This window comes from Hyperolius riggenbachi, chromosome 1 (genome assembly GCF_040937935.1).
Source record: "Hyperolius riggenbachi isolate aHypRig1 chromosome 1, aHypRig1.pri, whole genome shotgun sequence".
NCBI classification, from domain to species: Eukaryota; Metazoa; Chordata; class Amphibia; order Anura; family Hyperoliidae; genus Hyperolius; species Hyperolius riggenbachi.
Genome location: NC_090646.1, coordinates 377,313,951 through 377,332,813, shown reverse-complemented (window position 1 = coordinate 377,332,813; position 18,863 = coordinate 377,313,951). Strand labels below are relative to the sequence as shown.

The 18,863-nt window shown below is 43.6% G+C and overlaps 1 long non-coding RNA gene across 1 annotated transcript in view; it reads right to left on the bottom strand.

Annotated features, from left to right (window-relative positions):
• Nucleotides 1-18,863, bottom strand: part of LOC137551674 (uncharacterized) — a 43,874-nt gene that overhangs the window by 22,046 nt on the left and 2,965 nt on the right. The window contains exon 2 of the long non-coding RNA XR_011027050.1: nt 6,662-6,760. This is a non-coding gene — a long non-coding RNA (uncharacterized lncRNA). The remainder of the gene's footprint in view (nt 1-6,661; nt 6,761-18,863) is intronic.

The window sequence follows — 18,863 nt, the reverse complement described above, 5'->3', positions numbered from 1 at the left end:
CCTCTGCCTATTTTGTCCATTGTGTCCATATCTGGGAGGATGAAGTGAAATTTATGCACTGACTTGACTAATAAAATGTGCAGTCACACAGGTTCAGTTAACAGGTATCCGAAATCCGGATCCAAAATACTGTAACAAAGGAGATAACGTCCTGAAGCCAATCAGAGGGCTCCCAGCAGAAGCCCTAGCAACCAATCACAGGGAACCTTGGCCAGCCCCACTTGACCTCACTGAGCCAATCAGATGCCTCCCAGCCTAAGCCCTGGCACCCAATCACAGAAAGGAACACTGGCCAGCCCCCCTGTATAATAAGGAGAGCTGCCATGATGTGACAGACCGTCTTGCTGAATGCTCACTGAGAGACACGCTCGAGTGCTGATGGCTACAAAGGGCTGTACACAGTTATAAACCTAAAGCTGTTCAGTGATTAACCCCTTCACTACTATCACTACACTATTGTTAAATTGTTAATTAGCTTGATTGATGTCATAGTGTGACAGTTAGAGTGTGTGCTGTAGTGCTGCTAGCCTAGGAAGGGCTATACACAGTGATAAAGCTGTTCAGTGATTAACCCCTTCACTATCACTACACTATTGTTAAATCTTTAATTAGCTTGATTGATGTCATAGTGTGACAGTTAGAGTGTGTGCTCCCGTGCTGCTAGCCTAGGAGAGGCTGTACACAATGATAAACCAAAAGCTGTTCAGTGATTAACACCTTCACTATCACTACACTATTGTTAAATCATTAATTAGCTTGATGTCATTTGTGTGGCAGTCAGTGTGTGCTGCATGCAGCTGCTATGTGTCTGTGTGTGTGCTGTGCACAGACCAGGCCAGCTGCTGCCTGCTGGCCAGCTATTAGTCTTAGGTATAGGTTAGGTAGGTTATGGAATAGGATTACTGTGTTATTGTGTAGTTAGTTAGTACTGTAATACTGCAGTCAGTGTGCTAGTAGTTGTTAGAGTAGTAGTACTACTGTGTTAGCTTTGTACAGAACTGCTGTGCTGTGAGCAGTGCCAGTGTGACAGGTAGTGTGCATTAGTGTCTTCTCCTCTGCTGTCTGACTGTCACTCGGCACTTGGCACGTGCCCTGTGGCAATTGGCACGTGTCACATGCCAAGTATCACATGCCACGTGTCACATGCCACATGTCACGTGGCACATGTCACGTGGCACTTGCCACGCGTCACGTGGCACTGGCCAAGCGTCACATGGCACTTGCCAAGCGTCAAGTGGCACTTTCCAAGCATCACGTGGCACTTGCCAAGTGTCACTTGCCAAGTGTCACGTGGCACTTGCCAATTGTCACGTGGCACTTGCCACGTGACACGTGACAAGTGCCATGTGACAATTGGCAAGTGCCACGTGACACTTGGCAAGTGACACTTGACACGTGCTAAGTGCCAATTGCCATGTGCCATGTCCGGCATACTCCTGGCACACGTTACACCTGTTGCTGCTGCATTGCCCTGCTCCTGCTGCCTGTGCAGCTCCCACCGCCAGGCCAGGGTGCCACAGGCCACTGATACCACCTATATTTAACCCAAAACACAATTGAAGCGTAATTTTTTGGAGGTGTCTTGGCTGAAAACCATCATGTCCCAGTTGTGCGGTTGGACTTTGGACACAATGTGGGCTGCACGACCGCTGTCTGGAACCTAGGCCTAATGTTAATTAACAGCCATTTTTTTGGGGGGGGGGGATTTTAAGTCCCCACATCATGAATTAGTGTTCCCCTTTCAAAAATAATGATGCTACATGCCTCATTTACCCTTAAAAACGTTTTTTAAAGCAATTTAAAGGGCACTTCCAGTTTCTCTATCCGGAATATCCAAATCCGCCCGGATAGCCCGGATAATGCATTCGGATGTCCGCATGAACACGGATATCTAAACGTATCCAAGCACCACTGCATGTGTGTCACAGCTATTAGAGATGGCCCAAAGGGTCTGTCCGGCGGGTAGTACACACAGATATCAGCTACCCGCTCTCGCAGCAGGTAGCGAATACATTACAGCGAATACATACGTTCGACCCACCTCCTATTCGGCTAACCTTTGACCCTCTACATCACAGTCAGCAGACACATTGCAGCCAATCAGGCTGCCCTCACCCACGGATCCCGCCCCCCTATAAAAACGTTGCAGCGTTGGCTATGTTCTCAGTCTGCTGATCCTGCTATAGTGAGAGGAAGGGAGAGACATTGTTGGAGCTAGGGAAAGCATTAGATAGGCTTTTAGCTTGCTCCTCGCTGAAATGTGTTGCTGAAAGCACCCCAAAAAGCTCTTTTGAGCACTAATATTCTTCTGATGTAGTTTTTTTTTTATGTGTGTGACACAGACGCATAGATACAGCCCTGTCACTGCTGGGCCTTGCTGTGTACTGTGCCAGGCCCTGCACACAGTATTACCAGTGCAGAGGCGTAGCTAGAGTTTTCAGCGCCCGTGGACAGAGACAGTTTTTGAGCCCCCCCCCCTCCCCTGCACCGAAAAATGAATGTGGCCATGAAATAGATTGTACTCTGTAAAGTGCTGCAAAAGGAGGTCAATGTTACATAAATACATAATAATAATATGATAGGACATTAGGCTATGACTATGGTAGGATTAGATTGTGAGCTCCTCTGAGGACAGTCAGTGACATGACTATGTACTCTGTAAAGTGCTGCAGAAGATGTCAGTGCTATATAAATACATAATATGGTAGGACGTTAAACTATGAGACTGGCAGAAATTAGATTGTGCTCTTAGGATAAGGAAACGGGACATCAAAGCACACCCCCCTACCATGCCTTAAAGGACCAATATCGCGAAAAAAGTAGGCAGTTAAAAAATGTGACAGATGACAGGTTTTGGGCCAGTCCATCTTTTTAAGGGGGATTCTCAGGGCTTTCTTTGTTTTCAACAGCATTTCCTGAACAACAGTTGCAAAATCTAACTGACTTAATAGTGTGCAAGTGATTAGGGAGGCCGGCTGGTATCTTGCTATTTTGGCAGTTAAACTGCTGTTTAGGAAATGCTGTTGAAAACAAACAAAGCCCTGAGAATCCCCCTTAAAAAGATGGACTGGCCCAAAACCTGTCATCTGTCACATTTTTTAACTGCCTACTTTTTTCGCGATAGTGGTCCTTTAAATTTACATGCAGCACTTGGAGTGCACTGCAGTAAAAAGTGGCCATGAAATACAGTGGACCCTGCCAAATGTACATGAAATCCTCCAGTGAAGCCAACCATTACCAGGAAACGTAGTGTGATGAGCCATCTGTCTGAGTACGCATGCTCCTGGCATGCAGACAGGCTGCTTTTTGTGCGCCACCCCGTACAACAGCCCCAATGAAGTATGTGCATAAAATTTTAGTAAAGTTACCATGCACTGAGAGCGTATGGCAATTTTACCATTATACTGACAAGGTGGAAAGCATTGTAATGCGCATTATCCTAACAGAAGTTGCATTACCTAGGCAACCTGCTAATATTGCAACATGCACTACCTTGTCAGTACAACAGTAAAATTGCTGTTCATTCTCTGCACAGGGTTACGTTAGCAAAGATTTGCCCGTCAAATGCATATACGTCAAGTAAACAGCGGCACCTACAATGGATACTCACATGAGACACTTTATATACACACACATACACAGACACGCTGTAGATTCACAGACACACACAGGCAAGCTGAAGATTCACAGACACACACAGGCAAGCTGAAGATGCACAGACACACACAGACACTCTGTAGATGCACAGACACACACACACACACGCTGTAGACACACACACACACACACACACACACACACACACACACACACACACACACACACACACAGATACTCTGTAGATGCACACACACACAAACACTGTAGATACACACACACAGATACTCTGTAGATGCACAGACATGCAGTAGATGCACACACACACAAACACTCTGTAGATGCACACACACACACAGACACTCTGTAGATGCAGACACACACACTGTAGATACACAGACAGTCTCTCTCTCTCGACATGCAGTAGATGCACACACACGAACACTCTGTACATGGACAGGCACACTGGAGGTGCACCGACACACTCTGTCTGTCTCTCTCTCTCTCTCTCAATATATATACCTCCAAGCTTGTTTTTGCTGACTGTTAGAAAAATTAGAAGAGGTGTAAGTCATTTGACTTCTGCCAGCAGGGAGCCAGCACATGACCTTTCACCTTCCCTGTACCCTAGCCATGCCTGTATTTTACTTTAGAGGAGGGAGGGGAGGGGGGCAATCGCTCTGCTAATCATTTAACACAGGCGATCCCTTCCCATTCATTCTCCCTCCACCCTGGGCCTGATCTCACCTCTGTCCACCCTGATTGCCAGGCACTCGTCAGTCACAGGCAGCAGCCCTGCAGAAACACGGAGCAGTGTCACAGGGGCGCACTTCACTTAGCAGTAGCTGGAAGCTCCATATCAACTGAGCGGCAGTTCTTTTAAACATTGCCCCTCCCTCCTCTATGATTACATGGTCACAGCAGCCCGAGCATTGGGTAGAGTGAAGCTGGTGGTGCTGCTATTGGCCACAATCTCCCCCTCATTGCTGCTCTGCGCGCAGGCTGTAATCTGTGAGATCTGCCGCAATGTAACTGGGACAGGAAGGAGACGGGCACCACGTAAACTGTGCAGGAAGCTGCAGAATGCCGGGTACTGTAATGAGTGACACACAGAAAGGTTACACATGCAGGCTGCAGCCGCTGCACACATTGCTAATGTTGGCTACTCAGCTGATGCGACGTCACTCGCTGACTGGGGATGGGGAGATCCGGATTCCGGCCCGCTGGCGGTGAGCGCTGCTAGCGCGTATCAATAAAATAAATGTATAAAAAAAAAAAACACTGCAGCTGAGCTGGGGGCACCCTTGGGGACCTAGCGCCCGGGGGCACTTGTCCTACCCTGACCCTCCCCCCCCTAGCTCCGCGCCTGTACCGGTGCATACATTTCAAAAAAGCTCTTTTGAGAGGTAATATTCTTCTGATGTGTTTTTTTGTGTGTGACACTGACACTGCATAGCTACAACAGGCCTGTCTGTTGCAGCTGGCCCTTGCTGTACTACTGTGCCAGGCCAGCACATAGTATTACCACTGTGCATATCTTTCCTCTGTATTTGTGTGACAGCACACTATATTACACCAGTGCATATATTTCCAATGTTTCTGTGTGACAGCACACTGTATTAAACCAGTGCATACCTTTCCGCTGTATCTGTATGACAGCACACTCTATTATACCAGTGCAAACCTTTCCACTGTATTTGTGTGACAGCACACTGTATTATACCAGTGCATACCTTTCCACTGTATCTGTGTGACAGCACACTGAATTATATCAGTGCATACCTTTCCACTGTATCTGTCTGACTGACAGCACACTCTATTACACCAGTGCATACCTTTCCGCTGTATCTGTGTGACAGCACACTGTATTATACCAGTGCATACCAAGCCTGTTACTTTCTGAACGGGAACAGGACATGATTGACCTTGTGGAACTAGTGGAGAGATATGCCACAAGGTATAGCTTCCATCCATCCATACTATCCTGATGTGGAAGCTGATGAAAGACTACACAGAAGTAGCAGTGGGTCAGAATTAATTTGTTGGCCCCACACAACAAAGCCTGTCACTGAACGGGAACAGGGCATGATTTACCTTGTAGTACTTCTGGACGGCCATCACTACAGAAACATTGCCGCCGAGAGGACTGACATTTTATGTCCTAAGATTGTCAACTAATGACAAACTTTTGCGGCTGTTTGCGCCGGTGCGTTAAACAGTGAGTTTGGTCTGTCAGTGTGAAGCAGTACACTACTTACACTACCTGATTCATGTATACTCACACGCAAGATGTTTTAATGCACTTTATGCCTCCAATGTAGGAATGCATTGTGATTTCTGCCCTTTAGGGATTATAACCTTACTCTGTGTCAAATACGTAATTTTCCCAGGGACTTTTGGCATGTATCCCACTCTGGTATGCCCCCCTCCAGGTGTTAGTCTAGACCCCTTGAACAACTTTTCCATCACTCTTGTGGCCAGTCTTTGTAGGTTTTAAAATTTGCCTGCCCACTGAAGTCTATGGCGGTTTGCCCGGGTTTGCCTGTTCACTAACTTTTACGGAAGTTTGCATCCGCAGACCCAAAATCTGAGGTTCGAGCCATCTCTAACAGCTACAGATAACACACGCCTACAGATAATTACAACCAACTGTAGCTAAATAAACAAACACAGCTCAGTGCAGCTGATTTCTGCAGCATTTCTATGTGGGATGAACATTTTCAGTCTGTTCTATGCAAGAGCTAGGGTAAGTAAATTTAAGTAAAAATCCAGTGTTACTATTATTATCCATAATGAAATGTATTTTTATTAAGTAGCTTTCTGTGAAACACAGTAATGATTATTACAAACCTTACCAGGATTTATGTTAATAGGAGCTTTTGAGGGCATTTTTTATGCATTACCTGAGATACCAACATTTATGCATTTCTCGCAAAGTCCTGTTTCTATTCAAAGTTCTGCAAATTCATAATACGGAAAAGGGAAAAGAAAAATGTATACTAAATATACAAGCATATGCAATTTAGAAGCAAGGAAACGTTTCTTTGTGTGTATTTCACCATACCTGTTAAAGTTTGACAGTAGTTCTCTAGGTTCAACGAATTGTCATCCTAACAAAAGTTTCCAGATGTCATTGAAAGTTTGCAGTTGTAACTGTAAAACTCTGAAAAGTTTCAGTACATTTGGGTTAGAATTTATTCCTTATTATACTTAGTTTATGCAGTAGAACATTGTTTGGTGTATCTGTAAAAAGTACGGTATTTTTTTTCTAAGCAACTGTAGAAATCTAAGGTTCACATACAGTAATATTCACATCGTTTAGCTGACTCATTTTCTTGTCATCATGTAACTGTAACAAAGTAAAATAGTGTGCCCTCAAGTTAAACCAGTTATTGTTATTATATTTTAAACATTTTTAACACTTGCTTGCAATCAGCTTTAGAATATCACAGAAAGTAGTATTTTCCTGCTCTGTAAATACTGTCTGTCACAGTGTAAGTTTAAAGAGAACCTGAACTGAAAATAAAAAGCCAAAATAATCATACACAGGTCATACTTGCCTCCTGTGTAGTCTACTCCTCAATCTCTTTCTACTCTCCTCTGTCCCATTTGTCCGCTGTGATCAATGGAATTATCCGTCCTCCATTTTAAAAATGGACATTACAACATAACCGCTTCCTGGTCAGCACACTGTTAAACTGTAATATCGCCCACTTGAACCATAGGGAAACATGGACATTACCTTGCACATTCAGTTGTAACTGACAGCTGCTGATATATAACTGACAGCAACTGGTATATTTCAGTTCTGGCAAAATATCATCAGAACTGGAAGGGATCACTGTAAGAAGAAAATGGTGAGCCTCTGAGAGGAACTGAAGGCAAGGTACGTATATAATATTCATTTGCAGCTTCATCGTGTGTTTATTTTACATAATATTACTCGCTGCAGGTTCCCTTTAAATGCCACAATGTAGGAGCTATGATTTCCAAAAGGCATATTAATACAAATGATCACTAAATAAAAAAAGGAATATTTAATTTCACTTACATTGATTTTTATAATTGTTTTGATTTATATAGTTCCAGCATCTTCAGTGGCCTTGTACAATGTAAAAAAAACAATACTGGGAACCATAGATACATAAATAGTTTAGGCACAGTTGCCACCTGTTTGGCAATGATTATATTTGCTGATGAACCAGAGATAAGACAAAAAACAATTAAATTGCTCTTTTCTCCTGGTGGACTAAAAGCAATTGAGCTGCAGCCTCTAGGGCAGGGGTAGGGAACCTATGGCTCGGGAGCCAGATGTGGCTTTTTTGATGGCTACATCTGCCTCACATACAAATCAGTAGGGGTTGATTCACTAAGCTACACTGATCAAGCAGCGCAAATAACATTTTCAAAGTAGATAACGCTACTGCTGTAGCATGCACTAACTTACTTGCACTACCCCAAAACAAACGGCCACTACAATTGTCCCAATCTGGACCCTGTCAGATCCAGTGACTTTGTAGGACGAGATCCCCGCACTTTGATTGGCCCAGTCACCTGACAGGCAGCCTATTGGGCCAAAGTGCGAGGACCTACAAAGTGAATCAAACCCCAAGTCAGCTAGCTAATTGTACAAGCTGTTAGTGGGTATTTCTCCTGTCTGGCTCTCTGGGAAATTGCTGATGCTGCTGAAACCCAAGAGAAGCTGAAGACGTGTCTGACACTTCCGCTGCCTGGCAGATCAACTGTATACACATCACCACCATGGCAACAGGGACGTGAGCCCTCAGCTGCGCATTCGCACTGTCACAGTTTGAAACATATTGTATGGCTCTTACGGAATTACGGTTTAAAATATGTGGCATTTATGGCTCTCTCAGCTAAAAAGGTTCCTGACTCCTGCTCTAGGGTGTGCTTAGTAGACAGTAGAATTTTTAGGGAGACTAGCTCAAGGACTCATTAGTTACTGAATAGGTGCTGGCATATTGAAGTAGAAATAGCTGAGATTCAAACCAAGTCACCTGTGTTATGGGCAGCTTTCTTAACCATTACGCTATAAATCCTGTACTGCTCTCTGCAGTGAAAGTAAACCTTTTTTTTTTACACACAGGAATTGCTTTAAAATGCTCTTTTATGTAACTAAGAGTAGTAGCAAAAATGATAATTTAGGAAGTATAATCCCACTTTAAAATCTCTAAAATATTGCCTCAATTTACCATAAATTGATTAACGTTTCTTTCCCACCCTCTGCATCAATATGAGAAAGTACCGTATTTTTTGGACTATAAGGCGCACCCAGGTTTAGAGGGCAAAAATCAAGGAAAAAAATAATATACTAAACCTGGTGCGTCTATGGTCCGGGGGCATCTTATAAAGCTTCGCCCAGCTACAGCAATGGCTGCGTGGACATATATGTGCTGCCTGGACAATGTGGGAGCTATTGCAATCAGGAGGATGCCAAGGAACGGCAATTACTGTAGTGAAATAGGTGGCAGGGTCTGTCAAGTAATAGATAGGGCCCTGTAAGTAGAATGCTGTAGTGTTACATCATAAGCTGTAACTAAACCATCAACCAGCATCCAACAAGCACCTCAATATATATATATATATATATATATATATATATATATATATATATATATATATATATATATATATATATATATATATATATATATATCAGGAGTGTTTATAGGGATGATCACAGATATGCAAATTGTTCCAAGTTTATGCAAATGTATGCACATTTTTATGCAAATGTATGCAGCTTGAAAATGGACCAATCAATTTACCGTAAAACTGGGTTTAAATTGATTGGTCCATTTTCAAACTGCAAACATTTGTATAAAATGTTGCATAATGTCGAAACAATTTGCATCTCATTGATCCTCCCTAAGTGTGTGCAATCCGTGGTCAGAAGAAAGGCTGCACCACTTTGCAATTAAAATTAGACTCACTCCTGTCCTTTGCACCTACTGCTAATGCTATGTTAGACATGAAATGGTGGCTAGGAGTTTTCAGTGCAAGTAAGAGCACATTGACATGACCTATTTATATAGTTTACATATCAGTAATACTAGTATTAACTTCCTATTGTGTATTGTGCTGTTATTTCTCCCTACCATCCTTTATTCCATGTGTGCTGTGGTCATCATCCTCAGTTAAAGCTTCAGACCCAGGCAGACGGCATATAAGTAATCTGATTCCTGCACTGCTGGACATCGTCTCTCTCTCTCTGCTCTCCAGTGTTGTCCAGCGCTGTGATCAGAAATCTGATCTGACCGGCAATCTAATGAAAAAGTATGCTAGGCATTATAGGAGGGACATATTTATGGGCAACATCAGAGGACTTCCACTCTGTAAGTCCAGAGCTCACTAGAAATGGGCTATATAAGAGAGACTGCCGCTCTGTAAGCCCAAGGCATACATGCATGGATGTCCATGGGGGGGGGGGGGGGGCACAGGGGGCTTGCCCCCCTCTAGAGTTTGCTACCCCCCCCCCCCATCCCGGTCCCGGAAGCAAAGCAGCAGCGGAGTGATCTTCTTAGCCCACACTGGGCCTGCTAGAGTCCTGAGATAATGGAGAATTATACACAATCCAACCATCACCCGGAACTCATTAGTGGCCGGCGCATTAGTGAGCTGGCAGATTTAGCCGCCAGAGCTGCTGCGTGGGTGACTGGAGATCATCCCTGGAGGAGTCTTCTGCCAGATAAGTTGATTATATTTGTACTTACAGGTTCTTAAATGCAAATGGGGGGGGGGGGGGAGCTCATCAGAGGAACACTTTGTACTCAGGGGCGTAGCAATAGGGGGTGCAGCGGTAGCGACCGCATCGGGGCCCTTGGGCCAGAGGGGCCCCGAAGGGCCCTCCCTCAACTACAGTATTAGCTCTCTATTGGTCCTGTGCTCATAATAATCACTTCTATAGATACTTTGAATAATAGTAATCATTAACAAACTGTTTCCCATCCCTTCCTTGCACCTCTGACTCTGTAGTTGCCATTGGCAGGTTTTGGTGCACCTTATCAATTGCTATGTATAGAGTGCTTGCGGGGCCCCATTGTAAAACTTGCATCGGGGCCCACAGCTCCTTAGCTACGCCACTGTTTGTACTGATTATTATATGTATGCTTTTACAACCTGGCAGATAAGGGACTACAAAAACTCGCCATGAAGTAAACTCTCAGCGTGTATTCCGCCTGACCTAAAAAAAATAAGGCTCAGGTGTGCATTTATATACTACATGTTTCTGGAGTTACTTTTATGTAAGTGGAAGCTAGAAATATTCAGAAAAGTTGTCTTGTTTTAAGCTGTCTTCCTATTTTCAAAAGAAGTTTTTTTTTAAGTATTTTTATAGCACCGACATATTATGCAGCACTGTACAGAGTATATTGTCTTGTCACATAACCGTCCCTCAGAGGGGCTCACAATCTAGTCCCTACCATAGTCATACAGTATGTCTATCTATGTATTGTGTAGTGCATGTATCATAGTCTAGGGCCAATTTAAGGGGGAGCCAATTAACTTATCTGTATGTTTTTGGGATATGGGAGGAAAACTGAGTACCCGGAGGAAACCTGTCACGGGGAGAACATACAAACTCCTTGCAGATGTTGATCTGGCTGGCATTCAAAACGGGGACCCAGCGCTGCAAGGAGAGAGCGCTAACCACTACGCCACCATGCTGCCCACGTTGTGTAATTGACAGTAATATACAGTAAAAAAACTGGCTGGGAGAAATCCTTATTTATTCCCAATAACTTGTGTTTTAGTTTCAAACTTTTATTAAAAACATTTTTTTCAAAAATATAGTCATGCTATGATTTAGCCCTTAGCATAGGGCTTAGTGCAAAATTACAAATAGTACATCACATTTCAAACGATAGAACAAAATAGTATATAACATAGATCACAGTTGCAGCAGAGGACAGGATTAGTTTCCAAGGAGGGCATATATCGTAAGCTAATGTTAAGGTTTTAATGAAGGTATCTGTTGTATCATTAACTATAGCTAGTAGGTATTCAGATATCAATATATCCATGATAATGTGATCTGCGAGGTCTATTGATAGAAAGGGCTGGTGCCAATGGCGAGCTATGTGTAACCTGGCAGCCTTGGCAATGTCACAAAGGTATCCTGCGCTCCAGTCAACAGATCGCACGGTCAAGGGCGGTTCCCCTTTAAAGTTCCAGCACTGCAGCGCTCCATATGGGGTGGTTAGCAAGACAACTGAAGAAAGATGGAGCGCGCCATAGTGCATTAAACGTTTTAGGGGTATTTTATTGACACATAAAATTTATACTCACAAACATTGATGTTAAAATCGCATGTCAGCGGACAGCCAGCCGCTTTCCTCAGTGGTGGAGAATGACGCGCTGTGGCCAGCAGCGCGGTTACCGATGCCCTGGGCTGCGTCTCGCTGAGGAGTGGGCGTGGCTGGGTTCAGTAAGCGTGTGACGTCATGACGCGTTTCGGCGCACGGCACGGAGCCCAGGACATCGGTAACCGCGCTGCTGGCCACAGCGCGTCATTCTCCACCACTGAGGAAAGCGGCTGGCTGTCCGCTGACATGCGATTTTAACATCAATGTTTGTGAGTATAACTTTTATGTGTCAATAAAATACCCCTAAAACGTTTAAAGCACTATGGCGCGCTCCATCTTTCTTCAGTAGCCTTGGCAATGTGTTGTGCTAATCTGTTTTGGGGATATTTCCAACCGTGGGGTTTATCACCCAATAATAGGAGTAGAGGGTCAGGGGAAAGAGGGATTTCTAGGGCTGTGCCTATGGTGGAAGTGACCTATGCCCAGAATTGCTTAACTAGGGGGCAGAACCACCAAATATGGTCAAGAGTGCCAATACGTCCACAACCTCTAAAGTAGAGCTCAGAATTAGAGAGGGATATTGCGTGCATCATTTCTGGGGTAATGTATGTTCTATGCAAAATTTTATAGTTGGTTTCTATATGGGAAAAGTAGCTATTGCCTTTTGTTAAAGTAAAACAACATTTTGACAAATGTTTGGGAGTAAGTTTGAGGCCCAAGTCACATTGTGTCATTGAGCAAGTTTTTGTAAATTCAAAAGGTTGGGAAATTACCGTGTATACAGTATGTATGAGGTAAGACCACCTTCTAAGGGACTCAGGGTACACCTTGCTTTATAGAGATTTCTGGGGGGAAGAGAGGAATTTGCAGGGGAGACTGATGTTAGGAAGCGATAAATCTGGATTGCAAGAAAGTATTCAGAGGGTGGAAAAGAGATAGTTGATTTAAATTGGTCCCAAATGGGGAATTTCTCATTTATTAAGAAATGTTTAGGAGCTACTGTAGAAACCCATTGGCTTTCAACCATTTGAATCCTCCCCATTTTAGTCCGAGGGGGGGGGGGGGGGGTAAGGGTTACCAAAGAGGGGCAGTTGAGGAGGGACTTTGGATTGCAATCCCTTGCATAGTTTGAGTCGATTCCATATGGTCAGAGAGTGGGCTGTGAGAGGAGAAACCTTCTGGTATTTAGCTGGAGAAACTAGGGGTGACCATTGCAGTGCTGGGAAAGGAACAGGTGATAGTAAATTGTTCTCAATCTTAGCCCATAGAGGATAATTGTGTTCAGAGAGCATGTGAATCATTTGTGCTATTTGGGAGGCCCTATAATAGCTAAAGAGATCTGGAACTCCTAGGCCTTCTCTTTCTCTGCTCAGGCACATGCTTTTTTGTTTTATTCTATATTTTTTGTTATTAGTTCTAAATTTGAAGACGGAGAGTTGTAGATCTTTGAGTGAGGACTGGGTTACCTGTAAAGGTATAGCAACCAGAGGAGGAGGGTCATCATGATCACCTGGATACGGCCATCCAGGACAGCGAGAGCAAGTTCCACTTTAGGATATCTTGCTTCAGAGTGGCAAACATTGGCTTAAGGTTTAGTGCAAAAAGGTCTTTAGAGTTAGTAGATATTTTAACACTTAAATATGTAATGTACTTAGTCGGAAGGGTAAGGCCTAGTTTGGATGTTGCAGAGGTAGCTTGTAATTTTGGGAGGTTGGCAAATAACTTGTGTTTTGTAACAGTGTTTGAGTGATTAGGGGTAACAGTAGAAAAAGTTCTGATGATTGATTTTCTCACTGAAACTCTGCAGAAAGGTCCCTCTCAAAACTGGTGCCCTCTTCCAAGAACCTAGAAAAGCTGTGCAAGAACACTAGATCAGGGAGGTGCTTCTGTTCTGCCTTTTCCTTGTGTAAAGACACTCAGTGCTCCGGAAAGGCAGATTATATAAAAATTCAATTTAAGGCCTGCAAATTAATTGCATTGTGTGGGGATCTGCTGCCAATTAACTGCATTGTGTAGGGATCTGCTGACAATTAATTGCATTGCGTGGGGACTCTGCTCTCAATTAACTGCATTGTGTTTGAATCTTCTGCCAATTAATTGCATTGTGTGGGAATCGGCTGCCAATTAATTGCATACTTTTATGTAAATTTGGCCCCACCCATGACCACACCCACATCATGGTCCATGGCCATGCCCACTTTTTGGCATGGCACACAGCTTACCCTCCTTTTTTTGCCCCCCCCCCCCAACATTTTCTGTGGACTCCCATGTATATATGCATAAATGCTTCTAAAGGGAGCTTAACCACTTGAGGACTGCAGGGCTAAACCCCCCTAGTGACCAGGCCATTTTTAGCAAAATTGGCCACTGCAGCTTTAAGGCCAAGCTGCAGGTCCGCACAACTCAGCACAGAAGTGATTTCCCCCCCCCCCCTTTTCTCCCCACCAACAGAGCTCTCTGTTGGTGGGGTCTGATCGCTCCCTGAATGTTTATTTTTTTTTTAATAAATATTATTGTTTGTTGTTTTTCTTTAAAAACCCCTGTTTCTTTAAATTTCTTCCTTCCCTCCCTCCCTCCCTCCCCACAGCCAGCCAATTATGGCGCTCGGCTGTCATAGGCTTCTGCCTATGAGAGCCGATCGCTCTCTTGTCCCCCATGGGGACAGCCATGTCACACGGCTGTCCCCAGTGCAGCGCTGCTGCTCATCGCAGCGCTGCACCTAGTAAATAGACGGCGTGATCGCCGTCTAACAGTCTCCCGAGCGGCAATAGCCGCTCGGAGACTGAAGGCGGGGCGGAGCTCCGCCCTCCGAGCATGAGATGCGCGCGCACCATGCGCATGATCTCATGCAAAACAGAGCCCCAGGACTTTACGCCAATTGGCGTTAGGCGGTCCTGGGGCTGCCACCGCGGCCACGCCCACTGGCGTGACGCGGGCGGCAGAAGGTTAAATATTGTTTGCAACAAAGTACCTCGGGTACAATTAAATGAACATTACATTGCCATTTCCTTATTTGTACATCCTAAAAATCCAGTGAAGCATATGCAATAACTCTAATATGGGGTGGAAAGATTTATACACTGTATGTATGGTGGCTGGTGGTAAGAGTCCCACCTGGTGGTCAGTGCCCTCCCATTGCTTCCCCAGGTGATCAGTGCTCCCCCATCCATAGCTCCCTCCCTGGTGGTAAGTGGATCCCCCAGGTTGTCAGCTCCCCCCCCCCCAAGCTCCAGATTGGCATGTGGGTAAGTATTTACTCACCTTCCCTGGTTCCAGCGATGAGCAGCTCTCCCCTCCTCTCAGATCGGCATCAAACCTCCTACTGCTATTAAGAACCAGGTCCCAGCTTGATGACATCATCAAGCCAGGTCCCATCACTAGAAGCAGTGTAAGGCCCCCTGCACACTGCAAATCCGATTTATGATTCTTATTTGCGATTCCGATTTTCCCTGGATGCTATCAAAAGAAAAACGCAGAAAAAACGCAGCATCCAGTAACGATTAAAAATCGCAAATTGGAATCGCATCTAAAATCACGTCAAAATCGCAGTGTGCAAGAGGCCCAAGGCTGGAAGGCCGATCTGACTAGAGGGCTGCACTGCACATCCTGGGAACCAGGAGAGGTGAATGCCTGCTCTGTTGCAGATGCTGAATTGTGCGGGGTGGGATCAGGAGCCAATTGCCATGGCTCCTGATCTGTATGATATCAACTAACAATCAAATAACTATCAAATAACAGCTGAATCTCCTCCCTCAGGTTTGTGTGATTGAGACAGGAACGCAAAAAGTGGGTTGCATACATTTTATGCCACATTTAGAGTCTACATTGCGTGGTCCTGAGGCATTTAAACATAATATTCGTAGTTTATAGCAAGAATGGCAAAACCTACTCTTTGACACAAAAATACATACCCAGTTAAAGGAAAACTTAAGTCAGAAAAAAAAATGACATTTACTCACCCGGGGCATCCCTCAGCCCCCCGAAGCTGGATGGTGCCCTTGCAGCCCCGCTCCGATCGTCCTGTCCCTGCCGGCGGCTACTTCCGGGTTCGGCGACAGCCGCCGACAGGCTGGGAACGCGGCTGATTTTCCGCGTTCCCAGCTGCTATATCACCCTCTATGCTGCTATAGCATATATATATACACTATAGCAGCATAGAGGGGTGATATAGCGGCTGGGAACTCGGAAAATCAGCCGCGTTCCCAGCCTGTCAGCGGCTGTCGCCGAACCCGGAAGTAGCCGCCGGCGGGGACAGGACGATCGAAGCTGGGCTGCGAGGGCACCATCCAGCTTCGGGGGGCTGAGGGATGCCCCGGGTGAGTAAATGTCATTTTTTTTTTCTGACTTAAGTTTTCCTTTAATTCTGTCTTGTGTTTTTTTTGAAAAGTTATTTATTTATGCTGATTTTTACTATTTTTAGGGTACATATTTTAAACTTCATGTTCTGTTTACACTTTTTTCAAGTTTGAAATATTTGCTGTGTTTTTTACTGAAAACAAACAAATAAACCAAAAAAAAAAATCACATAAATGATGTAACTTTCAAAATTATAGGCATTCTCTTGCCCTAAAATCTAGTACATGTAATAATACTACTGTATTAATATATCACAGATTTTATAGAAGGTAGGAAGTACTCTGCTTACAGCTATATTTGTGTTTTAGTAACACAAGCTAGGATTGATCTATGCACAAAACAAACATCAACACCTTTTCTCCCATCCTGTGCTCTGTGCTGCAGATTTACAGTAATAAAATGAACCTTTATGGGGAATAGGATGCAATACCAGTTCATAATGAGCTGGAGGTAGTGTAGCCTTTCTCCACATGGTATGATAGCTTGTCTCAACAGTAGCCTTTTTGAATACTGATTAATAGCAGACTATCATTTAATATCCCTTAAAATGGCTCTTGTTCGGATTTCATGCAACACACAGGTCTGTTTGGATGGATTATTGTGGAACTAGGTTACTTGCATTTTTTGTTATAAATGAGTATTAGCATGCAAGAAAAAGAAATCCCATATTAAAATATACAGTATATATTTTTATTTTTCTGTTTTTAAGCCAGGAAAGTCATTTCACTTCATGTGCAACCTCTTTTTTGGTCTTGAAGTTGTTGCTCATTATGTTTTATAACCTCTAAAAATAGCAACCTTATGTGAAATATATCTTGAGGCACCTCCGAATGGTTACTATAGATGTGATTGTCAAAACAGAGAGCTGCTCCATGTTTCTCTGGTTGCTTGAAGCAAAAGTAATTGTGTTACTGTTCCTGTACTTTATTAACCTCTTATAAATATAATGTACATGGTGGTTATACATTGAAAGGGTGTGCAGTCAATACTATATTTTGAATGCACCCCCCCCCCCCCCTTCCTTCTCCTTATATTTTACACCATACTGTACTTATCTTTTTGCTGTTCACTTTATCTGGACAATGGATTGTGGACAATGATTAATACAAAAGTGCTAGAAATAGAGAGTGCATTGTTACACTGTTATACAATTAAAAAAACAAAAACATAAAAATAAATAAATAAATAAACGGGCGATAGATCAGTTTTTAGCTACGCTAGTAGTATGGCATGAATAAATGAAACTGAAATTCTGTTAACATATACAGTGGTGTGAAAAACTATTTGCCCCCTTCCTGATTTCTTATTCTTTTGCATGTTTGTCACACTTAAATGTTTCTGCTCATCAAAAAATGTTAACTATTAGTCAAAGATAACATAATTGAACACAAAATGCAGTTTTAAATGATGGTTTTTATTATTTAGCAAGAAAAAAAACTCAAAACCTACATGGAGCTGTGTAAAAAAGAAATTGCCCCCTGAACCTAATAAGTGGTTGGGCCACCCTTAGCAGCAATAACTGCAATCAAGCGTTTGCGGTAACTTGCAACTAGTCTTTTACAGCGCTCTGGAGGAATTTTGGCCCACTCATTTTTGCAGAATTGTTGTAATTCAGCTTTATTTGAGGGTTTTCTAGCATGAACCACCTTTTTAGGGTCATGCCACAACATCTCAATAGGATTCAGGTCAGGACTTTGACTAGGCCACTCCAAAGTCTTCATTTTGTTTTTCTTCAGCCATTCAGAGGTGGATTTGCTGGTTTGTTTTGGGTCATTGTCCTGCTGCAGCACCCAAGATTGCTTCAGCTTGAGTTTACGAACAGATGGCCGGACATTCTCCTTCAGGATTTTTTGGTAGACAGTAGAATTCATGGTTCCATCTATGACAGCAAGCCTTCCAGGTCCTGAAGCAGCAAAACAACCCCAGACCATCACACTACCACCACCATATTTTACTCTTGGTATGATGTTCTTTTGTTGAAATGCTGTGTTACTTCTATGCTAGATGTAACGGGACACGCACCTTCCAAAAAGTTCAACTTTTGTCTCGTCGGTCCACAAGGTATTTTCCCAAGAGTCTTGGCAATCATTGAGATGTTTTTTTAGCAAAATTGAGATGAACCTTAATGTTCTTTTTGCTTAAAAGTGGTTTGCGCCTTGGATATCTGCCATGCAGGCCATTTTTGCCCAGTCTCTTTCTTATGGTGCAGTCGTGAACATTGACCTTAATTGAGGCAAGTGGGGCCTGCAGTTCTTTAGATGTTGTCCTGGGGTCTTTTGTGGCCTCTCGGATGAGTTTTCTCTGCGCTCTTGGGGTAATATTGGTCGGCCGGCCACTCCTGGGAAGGTTCATCACTGTTCCATGTTTTTGCCATTTGTGGATAATGGCTCTCACTGTGTTTCGCTGGAGTCCCAAAGCTTTAGAAATGGCTTTATAACCTTTACCAGACTGATAGATCTCAATTACAGTACTTTTGTTCTCATTTGTTCCTGAATTTCTTTGGATCTTGGCATGATGTCTAGCTTTTGAGGTGCTTTTGGTCTACTTCTCTGTGTCAGATAGCTCCTATTTAAGTGATTTCTTGAT